Here is a 13055-nt window from a genome sequence, read left to right as displayed (position 1 = left end):
TGCATGGATATAACTCTATCGTCCCCTATGCTAGTATAAAATGAAGGTGAAGAGTAGCTTATAAAGGGTCTTTGCGTCTATAGGGCTTCTGATCTAGCTTCGATTAGCTAGGATTGCCTTTTTGGCTTCACTTCCTCTAGTTTAAAGGATCCAATAGCTAGGAGCTAGCACACAGAAATAGCTCTCGCTTAAGTCTAAGATCTCTCGCTTAGCTCAGCAGTAGACATTGCAAGAGATATCTAGCGCTCTGCTCACTCGATAGCTCAAACCTCATCTAAGTGTGTAATATCTACTCATACTTGCATCTAAACATCAACCATGTAGAGGATATAGGGTATTACACTCTAACAGCCAGAACCTTTGTATATTGTGTGTGTGCTTATAGCCATGCCAATGCCCTGATCCAGGCTGATGCCCTTGTATGTCTCTATCTCTAGTTTTCTTTGTTACCCTTGGGTTCATGGTGTCACATACCGATGACAGACATTTTAAGCTCTTTCTTCATATGTTTCACACATAAACCATAAATAACCTTTGTTTCAAAGTTTATTTAGAGATGTTAAGCATAAAACCAAGCTTGGTTAAAATAACATATATTGATTATATTAAAAAGTGATTCAGACTAAAGAAAGCCTTATATTTTTATCTGCACTTTTGATTTCAAACTTTTGGTAAAGACCATATGTGACCAAGATACACTCAAATAAATTAAAATCACTTGAGCGACACTACTTCATGAGCATTTTATTATTAGCAAATGTATTTTATTTAAAAATAATTTTTACCTTATTTATTGAGTTTAAACCCTACTTGTTCATTGGTAGAGCACATGAAAACTATTTATCTAGTTTTATTAAGCCATAACCTCTTTTTAATTAGGTAATTAACATGGGGGTTTTAAACAATTCAGCTACGAAACCATTTGAGCAAACTACACGTCTTTAAATTCATTCTAAGGAATATAATATATGTATTAACTATAACATATACATAGTAACTATGTATGACATAAATTAACTAGCTAAACATGAACTAATTTAACTATCTACCTAGCCTAAACATATACATATATTAAACAAATATATTTTGAACCTAAACTTGCTAACTAAAAAATTCTAACTAACTAACCTAAACATATAGAAAATCGGGGACATTCACTAAAAACAAGTTTCTAAATGTATTCAACGTACCAAAAGGACTTTACATTTGTGCTCAGATCAAATTGTTCTTTAAACCTTAGTTAGCAAGGCCAATCTTTGATTCAGCCAAGAAGGGCTTGTTTGGAATGAAGGATACTTGAGGAGACTGCAGAAGCTAAAATCATCTTGCTATTTAAAATTGATAGCAAGAGAATTTTAGTCCCTTCAATCCTCTCTGTTATCCTTGCTCCTAAACACGCTTGAAAAGGGTAAAAAGAGAGGAAGAATAGCTAGGGAGCACTTGGAGGAGTCTGTCCATGCAGTTTAACCTAGAGGAAAGATGAGTAGGGATAGAGATAGGGATAGGGAGAGGGAGAGAGGAAGAGGAGGTCGCATGACATTTCTTTACGCCGTGTTTGTGCTGGCACATCAGGCCACACAGGTCAGCCAATTATCGTTTGCTAACTTGCCAAGCTAGCATCCCTGCCATGTCAAACAGGATGGCGCGACACAATAATCTGACCATATTGGAAAGACTAGGTACGTGCTCGTGCGTTGCAACAACATTCAGAATATTTGGCAAAATGTTAGTACATAACAATTTTATAGTACTTTAATGTGATACTTCTAGGAGATAATTCAAAACCTTAGATAACTTAATGTCAATAAATAAGTCAAAGGAATAACAAAGAAGTTGGAAATTTTGGAAAGTCAAAGTGCAAACATCATACATGGTAAAAGAATGTTTAATGTAACGGTGAAAGCTACTTCATCTTTTGGAAATGTATGATGTCCCAATGAACTTTGAAATATAAGAGATTTGCACAACGTCAGCATCCTAAAACATGTGCCAGCTTTGACATCGCTCCAAGAATGGAAACATACCTTCCCTGTTGGTTTCCTCCATAACCATGCTTGCTATTATTTACACCTTTGTCATGTCTTGCTCTATTGCCAGCAGCTATGCGCATAGTGGCACCACCGCACCAGCATCATGTAACTAAGCGTAGCATCAAGCTCGTTAATCACTCACCTCTTTCTCCTCCGATAACCCAAAAGCCAAGGAACTTAGCGTACCAGATAACAACTTTTGGTACCTTCTTCACCATCTCGGTATCTTCATTACTATCTGCTTCAAGTGACTCGACAATTACAATAGGCCAGGTATATTACTGCTAGTTGGGCCAGAAAAGGCAGGGACATCGTGCCGGAGACCTCCATCACAGGGGTTGCCACGTTGTACAGAACCAAAATACAATAAACTCCTAAAACGATTTATAATTTAGGGCATAGGGAGTAACTGATTAATAGAGATCTAAATTTACAAAATTTTTGTTCTCTAGATTTAAGTTCTATGAAACTGATACGAGACCAATGCACAGCAAAAGTCGCATATCTTGTAAGGTTCTTCTTCCGAAATATGCTTTTCTGACAAGATAGCAGTTGACTGAATCAGCATAGTGATCGACAACCAAGTAGAATTAGCAAATGACGCTTAAGATCTCAAAGAGGCGCTGCTTGTGACTGATAGCAATGCTAAACATGAATGAAGATTAAACACAAACATTTACATAGATCTAAACACCATGTAAAAAATATCCGTACATGCACCAAAAAACACTACAGATTATTAAAGTCGATCAAACATAACATGGAGACTCACATGAAAGCCCAACAAATCAAGCCAAATAAGCATGTAATATCACCTTATAGGTCTTATCCCCAAAGAAATGGATTTCTTGAAATTCCTGAAGATATCTCAAGCAATAAGTTTTGTCCTAACCTTGGGGAAACACCTGTAATTTTTGTGTGGTAGTAGTAAATATCATGATTCCAATCATTCAAGAAAATGCATACATGTACTGGTCTAGGAGACTCTCAACAAAACTAATCGGATAAGACAAAGAAGAACCACTCACAACAGATGGTGTATGTGCTCCATCATGGCTCAGGTATGTGAAGTACTCCCGCAGCTGCCTTAGGATGTTGATTATATTAAAACAGGGAATTTGAATGAACTACAGGTGCAAAAGTTGTATCCCTACAAAGAAAAGAAAACATGCAAAAGGTCAACAGACTGTAGATCTCATGGAACCATACAGGCTAATGGATGCAGTAGTCACTATACAAGGGTTGGAGTCTCACAGTTCTATCTTCAAGGTACATTGTCTTTGATAGGAAATCAATACCAATTGTAGCCTGCATACAAGAGAAAACAACTTTGACAAAACCTAGATAGACTAACCAGCATTAATGTATAACAAGCCAAAAAATACACCACAAAACACATGCAAAGAAGCAAATGAGCTAAAAAATCTGGAATTGATCAACCAAAAATCATGGCTCGGAATAAATTACAGACAATTACTGCTGGTGCTGGGAAGAATGTGTTTACGTGCTAAAGGGGAAGAAATGCCTAGTTAACTTATGTCACTATGTGCAAGTATATGCTCAGGATGGACAACCAGTGTTCCCTTATTTCCTGCATAGTTTAGGGCCACACATTCCAATTATAACGGATAGTGTTTATGACGATAATCCAATGACACACATATAAAATAGATAATACCTTTGATTTGACAGTGCGCAAGGTCCCATAAGTATCTCTAACATTGTCAATACAATTTAGAGCAACCTTCACGTAAGGGCATTCCGACCCATCAATATCCAGAATTATTTTCCTTCGCCTTTAACAGCAAACTTAGTGTCAAAGAAGCTAAACAAAAGGATCACCTTATTGAGATTTTTCAGCTTCCTCTGTCAGTGCAGGCCTATGAACAATTTCTTGGATTAGATGAAACTTGGGGACAAATCACGGTGACCAACGCAAAGGATGCTTGGAAACTCATTTGGGGATCTGAAAATTTCTCTACAAAGAATACTTATAGGCATTTGATGGGTCAGGCTCAAGTTCATCAGATTTTTAGATCGCTTTGGAAAAATAAATGTCAACCAAAGCATAAGGTCTTTTTTTGGCTTTGGTTAAAGAACAGACTCAATACAAGGGATATGCTGAAGAGGAAAAACTTGACTCTTGAGTCTTACACTTGTGAAAACTGCATCTGGCAAAAGGAGGAAACTCTTTATCATCTTTTCCTCAGATGTAACTTCGCGAAGGCCTGCTGGAATTCAATCAGTTTGACGCCCCCAAGAATTTCTAATCATGTGGATGCTGCAGCAAATCTAGAACAGCAGCTCAATGTTCCCTTCTCTATGGAAATCGTCATTCTCATGACTTGGAGCATTTGGAAGTGCCGTAATGCCTGGCTTTTTTAGGACAAGGACCCAACGGTGCAGCAATGCAAAAATGAGTTCACAAAAGAATTATACCTAGTCACTCATAGAGCTAAGGGCAGATTCGATTCGGCCATCCCTGCATGGCTTCAACGTTGGCAGTAGAAACCACCACCTCTAACCTTCTGTAATATATCTTCCTGTCTGTTCTTAACTCTGTCGTTTTCTAGTTTTAATAAAATTCCAATAGGGGCTCGCCCCTCCTGTTCTATCAAAAAACCTTCACGAGATCAGGCACACAAGCCTGAACATGGGGTGACAAGTTCCTGAAAATGTCAACAGTCACATTTGGAGCATGAGTGTTCATATGAAGGAAGGGCAACCTGCTAATTTCCCTCAAAGCATCTACCGTATGTCTAGCTCGAGCTAGCTTATAAATATGGAGAATAGCTTCAAGCTGTCTCAGCATAATTTGTTGCTCAGAAAGGAGATCCTTCTCTTGAATGTTGCACTCAAGTTTTTGTTGGATTTATGGGCTAGGCCCAATTGAGAAATCCAATTAAATCATAAAAAAATCTCAAAAGCCCGTGTATAGGTATGGCTAGGGAATGGTGGAACTATTAGTACCATATTGCTAGTCCAAGTGGAGTGGACCTAGTTTAAATATGGAGGCTACACTCACTCACCAAGTAATGGATGAGAGGAGAGAGTGTGGAGAGCCACACGCGCTCGCTCGCCTGGCCTGGGTGGGGCGAAGGGCGCGGGCGCACGACATACGCGTGAATGATCCGTCGAAATCCGGCCCCTCGCCTTGCGGGGGCGCGACTTCCTTTTGCCGTTTTATTTTTTGGTTGCTTGGCTGTTAAGTTTTGTCGACGTTTTGACCCCGGGGGGGTCCTTGGACCGACGAGTAAATTTGTCGCTGCGCGTCCCAGCCCAGATGGGTTGGCGCGAGATGGAACACAAGAGGGGAAAACACGGCTCGTGTTGCCCCGCGCCACGGGGGGTGTGCTTGCAGTAGGGGTTACAAGCGTTCGCGAGAAAGAGAGAGAGAGAGAGTGAGCCTGTTCGTCAGCCCGTTCTCCCGCGTGACCCTTTTGCATGAAGGCCCTGAACCTTCCTTTTATAGATGCAAGGAGAGGGTCCAGGTGTACAATGGGGGTGTAGCTATGCGCTAACGTGTCCGACAGAGAGGTGCTTGAGCCCTGTGCACATGCCAACGTGGCTGTCAGAGAGGTGCTAGAGCCCTGTGTATGCGGTATCGTGGCCGTCGGAGGAGCGCTTGAGCCCTGTAGAAGCACAGCTGTCGGGGCTGCTGGGACCTTGCTGACGTCTCCTTGCTTCCATAGGGGGCTGAGAACCACCGTCGTCATGGACGCACGCGGGGAGCCATCATTACTTGTTACCGGGGCGAGCCTGGATGGGACGCCGGTCTTGTTCCCCCGTAGCCTGAGCTAGCTAGGGGTAGGGTAATGATGTATCCCCCGTGGCGCAGTCGATCCGAGCCCAAGGTCGGGCAAGGCGGAGACTCCTCCTGAGGCCGAGGCCGGGGTCGGGCGAGGACGCGATTCCTCTCGAGGTCGAGGTTGAGGCTGAGCCCTGGGGTCGGGCGAGGCGGAGACCACCTTCCAAGGCCGAGGTTGAGGCCGAGCCCTGGGGTCGGGTGAGGCGGAGACCACCTTCCGAGGCCGAGGTTGAGGCCGAGCCCTGGGGTCAGGCGAGGCGGAGTCCTCCTTCCGAGGCCGAAGTTGAGGCTGAGCCCTGTGGTCGGGCGAGGCGGAGACCACCCTCCGAGGCCGAGGTTGAGGCTGAGCCCCGGGGGTCGGGCAAGGCGGAGATTCCTGTTGCGCCTGAGGCTGAACTTGACTGTTGTCAGCTTCACCCTGGCGGGTGGCACAACAGTCGGAGCAGGGCGAGCGGCGCTGTTTTCCTGTCAGGTCGGTCAGTGGAAGGGCGATGTGACTGCGGCTACTTCGACCTTGCCGACTGAGGCATGTGTGTCAGGATAAGGTGTCAGGCGATCCTCGCATTGAATGCGCCTGCGATGCGGTCGGTTGGTGAGGCGATTTGGCCAAGGTTGCTTCACTACGAAGCCTGCCCGAGCTGGGCTTCGGGCAAGTCGAGGGTGCGCCCGTTGTTTGAGGAGGCCCTCGGGCGAGGCGTGAATTCGTCTGGGACTACTGTTCCCGCTCGAGGCTGGGCTCGGGCGAGGCGAGATCGCGTCCCTTGAGTAGACGAAGTCTTGACCTGAATCGTGCCCATCAGTCTCTACAGCTTGTGCTGATGGTGGTTACCAGCCGTGTTTAGGAGTGTTGGGGGTACCCCTAATTACGGTACCTGACAGTAGCCCCCGAGCCTCAAAGGGAGTGTTGGTACTCGCTTGGAGGCTTTGCCGCACTTTTTTGCGAGGGGACTGACCTTTCTCGGTTACACTTTGTTCCGGTTGGTTTGCGCGAGCGCACCCGCCGGGTGTAGCCCCCGAGGCCTCGGAGGAGTGGTTTGACTCCTCTGAGGTCTTAATGCCTTTCATGACGCCTTGGCCGGCCTGGTTGTTCCCTCATGCGACCTGATTGTAGCCCGGGTGCATGGTCAGGTTCCGAGTTTTTAGGCTGGTTTGTTGACGCTGTCAACAGTTTGGCCGTAGCCGGATTTGCGAGAGCAGCCCCCGAGCCTCTGCACGGAGCGAGAGGACGATCAAGAACTGTCTTGACTTTTATTATATGCCCCTTCGTCGCCTTTCCGCAAGGAGGAAGGGGGGGAAAGCGCCATGTTGCCCTCGGAGGGCGCCAAACATGGTGTCTCCAGTGAGTTGCTAACGGGTGATCCGAGTGGACGCCCGTGCCCCGTTCGACAAGTGTCGGCTAGTGGCCCAGAGGCGCGCTCCAAAAGTACCTGCAGGTGATTTGCCGGACCCGGACCCGTTCGATAGGGTCCGAGGGCTCGATGCCTCCGTCTGGTGGGATTCCGTTACAAAATCGCTCCTGCTGGTCTCAGAAATGTCCTAGGGTACCTCGAGAGCGTAGCCCGAGCCTCGGCCATGTAACGGACATACCCAGAGTCATCCCTCGCTCTGCGTGCTCTGGGGCGGCTGTCGAACCCTTCTGAGGGGCCAGCCTTCGAACCCCTGATGAGTAGTGGGCGTGGAGGCCGAGTGCTCTGGGGCGGCTGTCGAACCCTTCCGAGGGGCCAGCCTTCGAACCCCTGATCAGTATTGAGCTTGAAGCCCGAGTGCTCTGGGGCGGCTATCGAAACCCTTCCGAGGGGCCAACCTTCAAACCCCTGATCAGTAGGAGGGCTTGGGGCCCGTTTCCTTCGCGGAGAAGGATCCCTTTCGAAATATCCCCTTTCATCGTCCCTGTAGCAAGAGAGAGAAAGGGGAGGAGGAAAAGTATATGAATTTAAATGGTGTGGCACACCTTTTTTGACGCGGTCATCATGGCGGAGGTGAAACAACGCCCGCTTCGCCTGCCAAAGGCGTCGCTTGCCTTGTCGCGGAGTTAATGCGACGGGACGGGCGGTTCGCGGGCGACCGTGTGCGCGAGTCGTTCGAGGAACGGAACACGGGCGCGTCGTCTTCACGCCGTGGGAGAGGGCTCCCCTGCTGCTTCAGGAGGGGCGTGAGCCTGCAGACGATTTGACCGCTACTTCCGCTCGTCTACTGCCGCGATTACTGCCGGTCCACTTTTGACCATATCGACCGTCACGCCTCCTCCCGCAGCTGACTGACCCATGATCGTTGTGCTCGATTGGCACTGTTGGGCCATGCGTGGGGTTGCCTCGAGTCACAGCACCGGTTCCGCAATCGAGAAGGCACGGCATTGGCGCAAGTGGCGGTGCGGTTGCTTGCACGTAGTAACCGGTGCGCCGGTTACATGACGTGTGGGCCTGGGCCTCCATGCTGGATGCGACGAAGCCGAAGGGGTGCGCCTCCGTGGTGCGGTTGCACGCCACCTGCATGGCGGTCCGCCCTTTCGACCGCTGGTTTCGGTGAGGATGGAGGAGTGCTTGTTACCGCGGGGCGGTTACACGCTCCGCGTGCGGCGGTTTGGCTGCTTCCGTTTCGGGTCAGCTTGCATGACGTGTGGGACCCAGCCCCGTGTCATAGGGGGAGGACCCTGGAGCACGTCGGTGAAGACTTTGCCCGTGACGCTTGAGGATGCGAGTGGGGAGAGCCGCCTTTAAAAAGGGATCGATCCCCTGGGCGGTAGCTATGCCTTCGCACTCCCCTCATGCATCACACCCTTCCACCTTCCGAGCCCCCGGATGGGGAGCGCCCGCGTTGCCTTTGTCTTGCTGCTATTGGAGGAGCACGACCTCGCGGGGGTTGGCACCCTTCAGCCATCGCTCGGCTTCAAGGATTTTCATCATGCAGCCCGGCTGCATTCCCTCACCAATGGTCAACCAGGATGATGACCACTAGTTTGGTGGTGGGGAGAAGCAAGCCAGGCTGCGGCCTCTGCCCCACCCTCAGCTTTAAGGATCTTCATCACCCGAGCTGGGGAGGAGGGCGGGGCGAGTCAGGGCCTGCCTCCGCGTGGGCCGGCGACCTGCTTCTTCCTCCGGCATCCGGGTGTCGAAGGCATCCTCCAGCTCTGCGGAGGAGGCGTCCTCCAGCCATGCAGGGGAAGGCGAACTACTGCTGCTTGGACAAGGTGCAGCTATCCGTCCTCCACCCCGGGCGACGGTCGTGCCGCGTGCGGGCCGGCTACGTCCAGGTCCTCCTTGCGCCATCGGCTGCACAACACAGCGTATGCCGCGAGGGCGGTACTCGTGTTCTGGGACGGTCCCGTTCTCGTTCTCGTGGCGAGAACGGGAGTGAGGACCAACCGGTGCGCTTTGGGGCGGCCGCCGCTCGCTGTGCGGTGTTGGTGGGCATGTGGCTGCTGTCGTCGGTGCTGAGGTGGTGGCAGCTAGAGGAGGTTGCTTCTGCTGATGAGACCATCAGCGCCACCTGCGCTCCGGGCCTCCGGCTTTTCTGCTTTAATGGCTGGTTCTCATCCCCCGTGAGGGGACGTGAATGAGGGCCTTCCAGCGGTAGCGTTCGCCCTGGGGCCATCGCTGCTGCTGTCTTGCCGTTCGAGACGGAGGTCGTTGCCGCGCTGTTGGTGCAGCGATCGGAGACGAGCCACCTAGAGTTTGTTGTCCTGTAGGCCCTCTGGTGTGGAGGTAGTTCATACCCGCGGGAGTGGAACCGGAGTTCCGTTTGTAACGGCACCCTGAGTACTGGTGTTTGTTCATTGTGGCTGTCGAGGCCTGAACATTTGGGTATTTGGGCGTGAAGCCGTGTTTCTTCCTCATTTCGAGCACTAGGACTCGCCTGTCGGCTAGCTGAACCGCTTAACCGAGTGTGAGTTGCCTTGCGCGGAAGGTGACGAGTGAGGTATCCGTATCCCGGAGGCATAGGAGTCCCTCGGCTCGGTCGGCCTTGCCACACAAGGCCTCTCTTGCTCAGTTTTAGAACCTTCGGCCGCTCTGCGATGAGCTGGAGCCGGAGGCAGCGGTGTCGGCGTGGACAGAGGCGGAGTCGGCTCGAGAAGAGGCTTCGTCGGTCCGGGAGCAGGTGGCTTCCCAGGCCGAGGAGGTGCAACAGCGGCGGCTGGAGCTTGGCCAGGTCGTCCGTTAGTGGGACCAACCCTGGATTCACACTGCCGAGGCCGTGAGCCGGGCTGAGGCCGTTGGGGGACAGCTGGCTGAGGTTACGGAGCGGCCAGCCGAGGCGTCCGCTCGGGCCGGAACCCTTGCGGAGACCCTGGCTGCAATGGCCCAAGCGCGGTGCTGACGTCCACCTTCGAGGTGGAGATCCTTCCACCCGTGTCACCGTCCAAGGCCGGGCCAGATTCCACCGAAGGTGGAAACGACACCGAGGGTGCTGCTGCTCCCTCTGTCGATGTCTAAACCTGCAGGAACAGTTTGTCTGTAGTATGCGTATGTTTTTTGCAGCCGCCGAGGCCCAAACATCTTATTGTCGTGTTATAAAGCTGCGTTTCCTTTCCTCTTGTTTCGAGTATCAGGACTTGTTCGTCGGTAGCAGAATCGCTTATCCGAGCGAGAGTTACTTTTCGCGGAAGGTGATGAGTGAGGTATCCGTATCCCGGAGGCGTAGGAGTCCCTCGGCTCGGTCGGCCTTATCGCTTACGTGCACTCTTACTCGTTCGCAGGATTCTGTTATCGATATAGTCGAGAAGGCACGAAAATCATTCTGGCAGAAAAGTTTTCGAGCATTGGGACTTGTTCGGTAGCAGAATCGCTTATCCGAGCGTGAGTTACTTATCGCGGAAGGTGATGAGTGAGGTATCCGTATCCCGGAGGTGTAGGAGTCCCTCGGCTCGGTCGGCCTTGCCTCTTACGTGTACTCTCATCGTTTCAGGATCCCGCTATCGAAGCAGTCGAAAAAGCGCGAAAGACGTCCTGGCAGAAAGACTTTTTCCGAGGAAAATTTTGACGCAGAGGGGGTTCCCCCCTTCTAGCCCCCGAGGGAGGGTCGGGCTTTGCCGAGGCAAGGCTGACCCTTCCTTGACGGTTAGACTTTATTTATGTATGTAAAGAAAACGAGGTATATGAACGACTTGAAACATCTTAAGGGTAAAAGCGACGTAGTTGTTGGATGTTCCAAGCGTTGCTGTAGACCTTGCCTTGATCGTTGGCCAGCTTGTATGTCCCGGGCTTCAAAATCTTGGCGATGATGAACGGCCCTTCCCAGGGAGGAGTAAGCTTGTGGCGCCCTCGGGCGTCCTGTCGCAGCCGAAGTACCAAGTCTCCCACCTGGAAGCCTCGGGGCCGAACCCCTCGGGCGTGGTAGCGTCGCAGAGACTGCTGATACCGCGCCGAGTGTAGCAAGGCCACGTCCCGAGCCTCTTCGAGCTGGTCCAGTGAGTCTTCTCGGTTGGTCCGGTTTCATCGGTCGTCGTACGCCTTTGTCCTCAAGGAACCGTATTCTAAGTCTGTGGGCAAGATAGCCTCGGCCCCATAGACTAGAAAGAACAGCAAGAAACCTGTGGCTCAGCTCGGCATCGTCCTTAGACTCCAGACCATCGAGGGTAGCTCTTTCATCCACCGCTTGCCGAATTTGTTGAGGTCGTTGTAGATCCTCGGTTTAAGCCCCTGCAAAATCATACCATTGGCATGCTCCACCTGCCCATTCGTCATGGGGTGAGCTACGGCGGCCCAGCCCACACGGATGTGGTGGTCCTCGCAGAAGTCCAGGAACTTCTTCCCAGTGAACTGCGTGCCATTATCGGTGATGATGGAGTTCGGGACCCTAAAGCGATGGATGATGTTGGTGAAGAACGCCACCGCCTGCTCAGACCTGATGCTGGTTAGGGGTCGGACCTCGATCCACTTGGAGAATTTGTCGATGGCGACCAGCAGGTGCGAGAAGCCCCCGGGTGCCTTCTGCAAGGGACCGACGGGGTCCAAACCCCACACAGCAAACGACCAGGTGATGGGTATTGTCTGCAGGGCCTGAGCGGGCAGGTGCGTCTATCTCGCGTAGAATTGACACCCTTGGCAAGAGCGTACAATCCTAGTGGCGTCGGCCACCACGGTCGGCCAGTAGAAGCATTGTCGGAAGGCGTTCCCCACGAGGGCTCGAGGTGCTCCGTGGTGACCGCAAGCCCCCGAGTGTATTTCTTGCAATAGCTCCTGTCCTTCGGCGACGGATATGCATCGTTGGAGAATGCCTGAGGGGCTACGGTGGTAGAGCTCCTTTTCATCACCCAGTAAGACGAACGACTTGGCGCGCCGCGCCAGTCGCCGAGCTTCGGCCTTGTCGAGGGGTAGCTCTCCTCGGAGGAGATATTCCAGGTACGTGTCCTGCCAGTTTGGGTTAGGCGTGACCCCATTTCGCTCTCCCTCGACGCGCAGTGCCTCACCCTCGGCGGTCGAGGCCTCCTCGGGCTCGGGCATGTCGTCGGTCTTGACAGAGGGTTGATGTATGTCTCTGGAGAAGACGTCAGGGGGTACCATTGTCCGCCCCGAGGCTATTTTAGCCAGCTCATCCACAGTCTCGTTGTACCGTCGAGCGATGTGGTTGAGCTCCAGCCCGTAGAACTTGTCTTCCAGGCGTCGGACTTCGTCGCAGTAGGCCTCCATCTTCCGGTCACGGCAGTGGGAGTTCTTCATGACTTGGTCAATGACAAGCTTCGAGTCGCCACGAGCGTCGAGGCACCGAACCCCTAGCTCGATGGCGATGCACAACCCATTAACCAGAGCCTCGTACTCGGCCATGTTGTTTGACGCCGGGAAATGGAGGCGCAGCACGTAGCGGAGATGTTTCCCGAGGGGTGAGATGAAGAGCAGGCCAGCACCTACTCCTGTTTTCATCAGCGACCCATCGAAGTACATGGTCCAGAGTTCTGGTTGGATCGGAGCTGTTGGCAATTGGGTGTCGACCCATTCAGCCACGAAGTCCGCCAAGACTTGGGACTTGATGGCCTTCTGAGGAGCGAACGAGATTGTCTCGCCCATGAGCTCCACTGCCCACTTTGCTATCCTACCCGAGGCCTCTCGGCACTGGATGATCTCCCCCAGGGGGGAGGATGACACCACAGTCACCGGATGAGACTCAAAGTAGTGTCGCAACTTTCGCCGTGTCAGAATTACTGCGTACAGTAGCTTATGAACTTGTAGGTAGCGGATCTTGGTCTCGGATAGCACTTCACTGATGAAGTAGACCGGCCTCTG

This window comes from Zea mays, chromosome 2, assembly GCF_902167145.1.
Source record: "Zea mays cultivar B73 chromosome 2, Zm-B73-REFERENCE-NAM-5.0, whole genome shotgun sequence".
Classification (NCBI taxonomy): Eukaryota; Viridiplantae; Streptophyta; class Magnoliopsida; order Poales; family Poaceae; genus Zea; species Zea mays.
Note: the sequence above shows the minus strand (reverse complement) of the source record.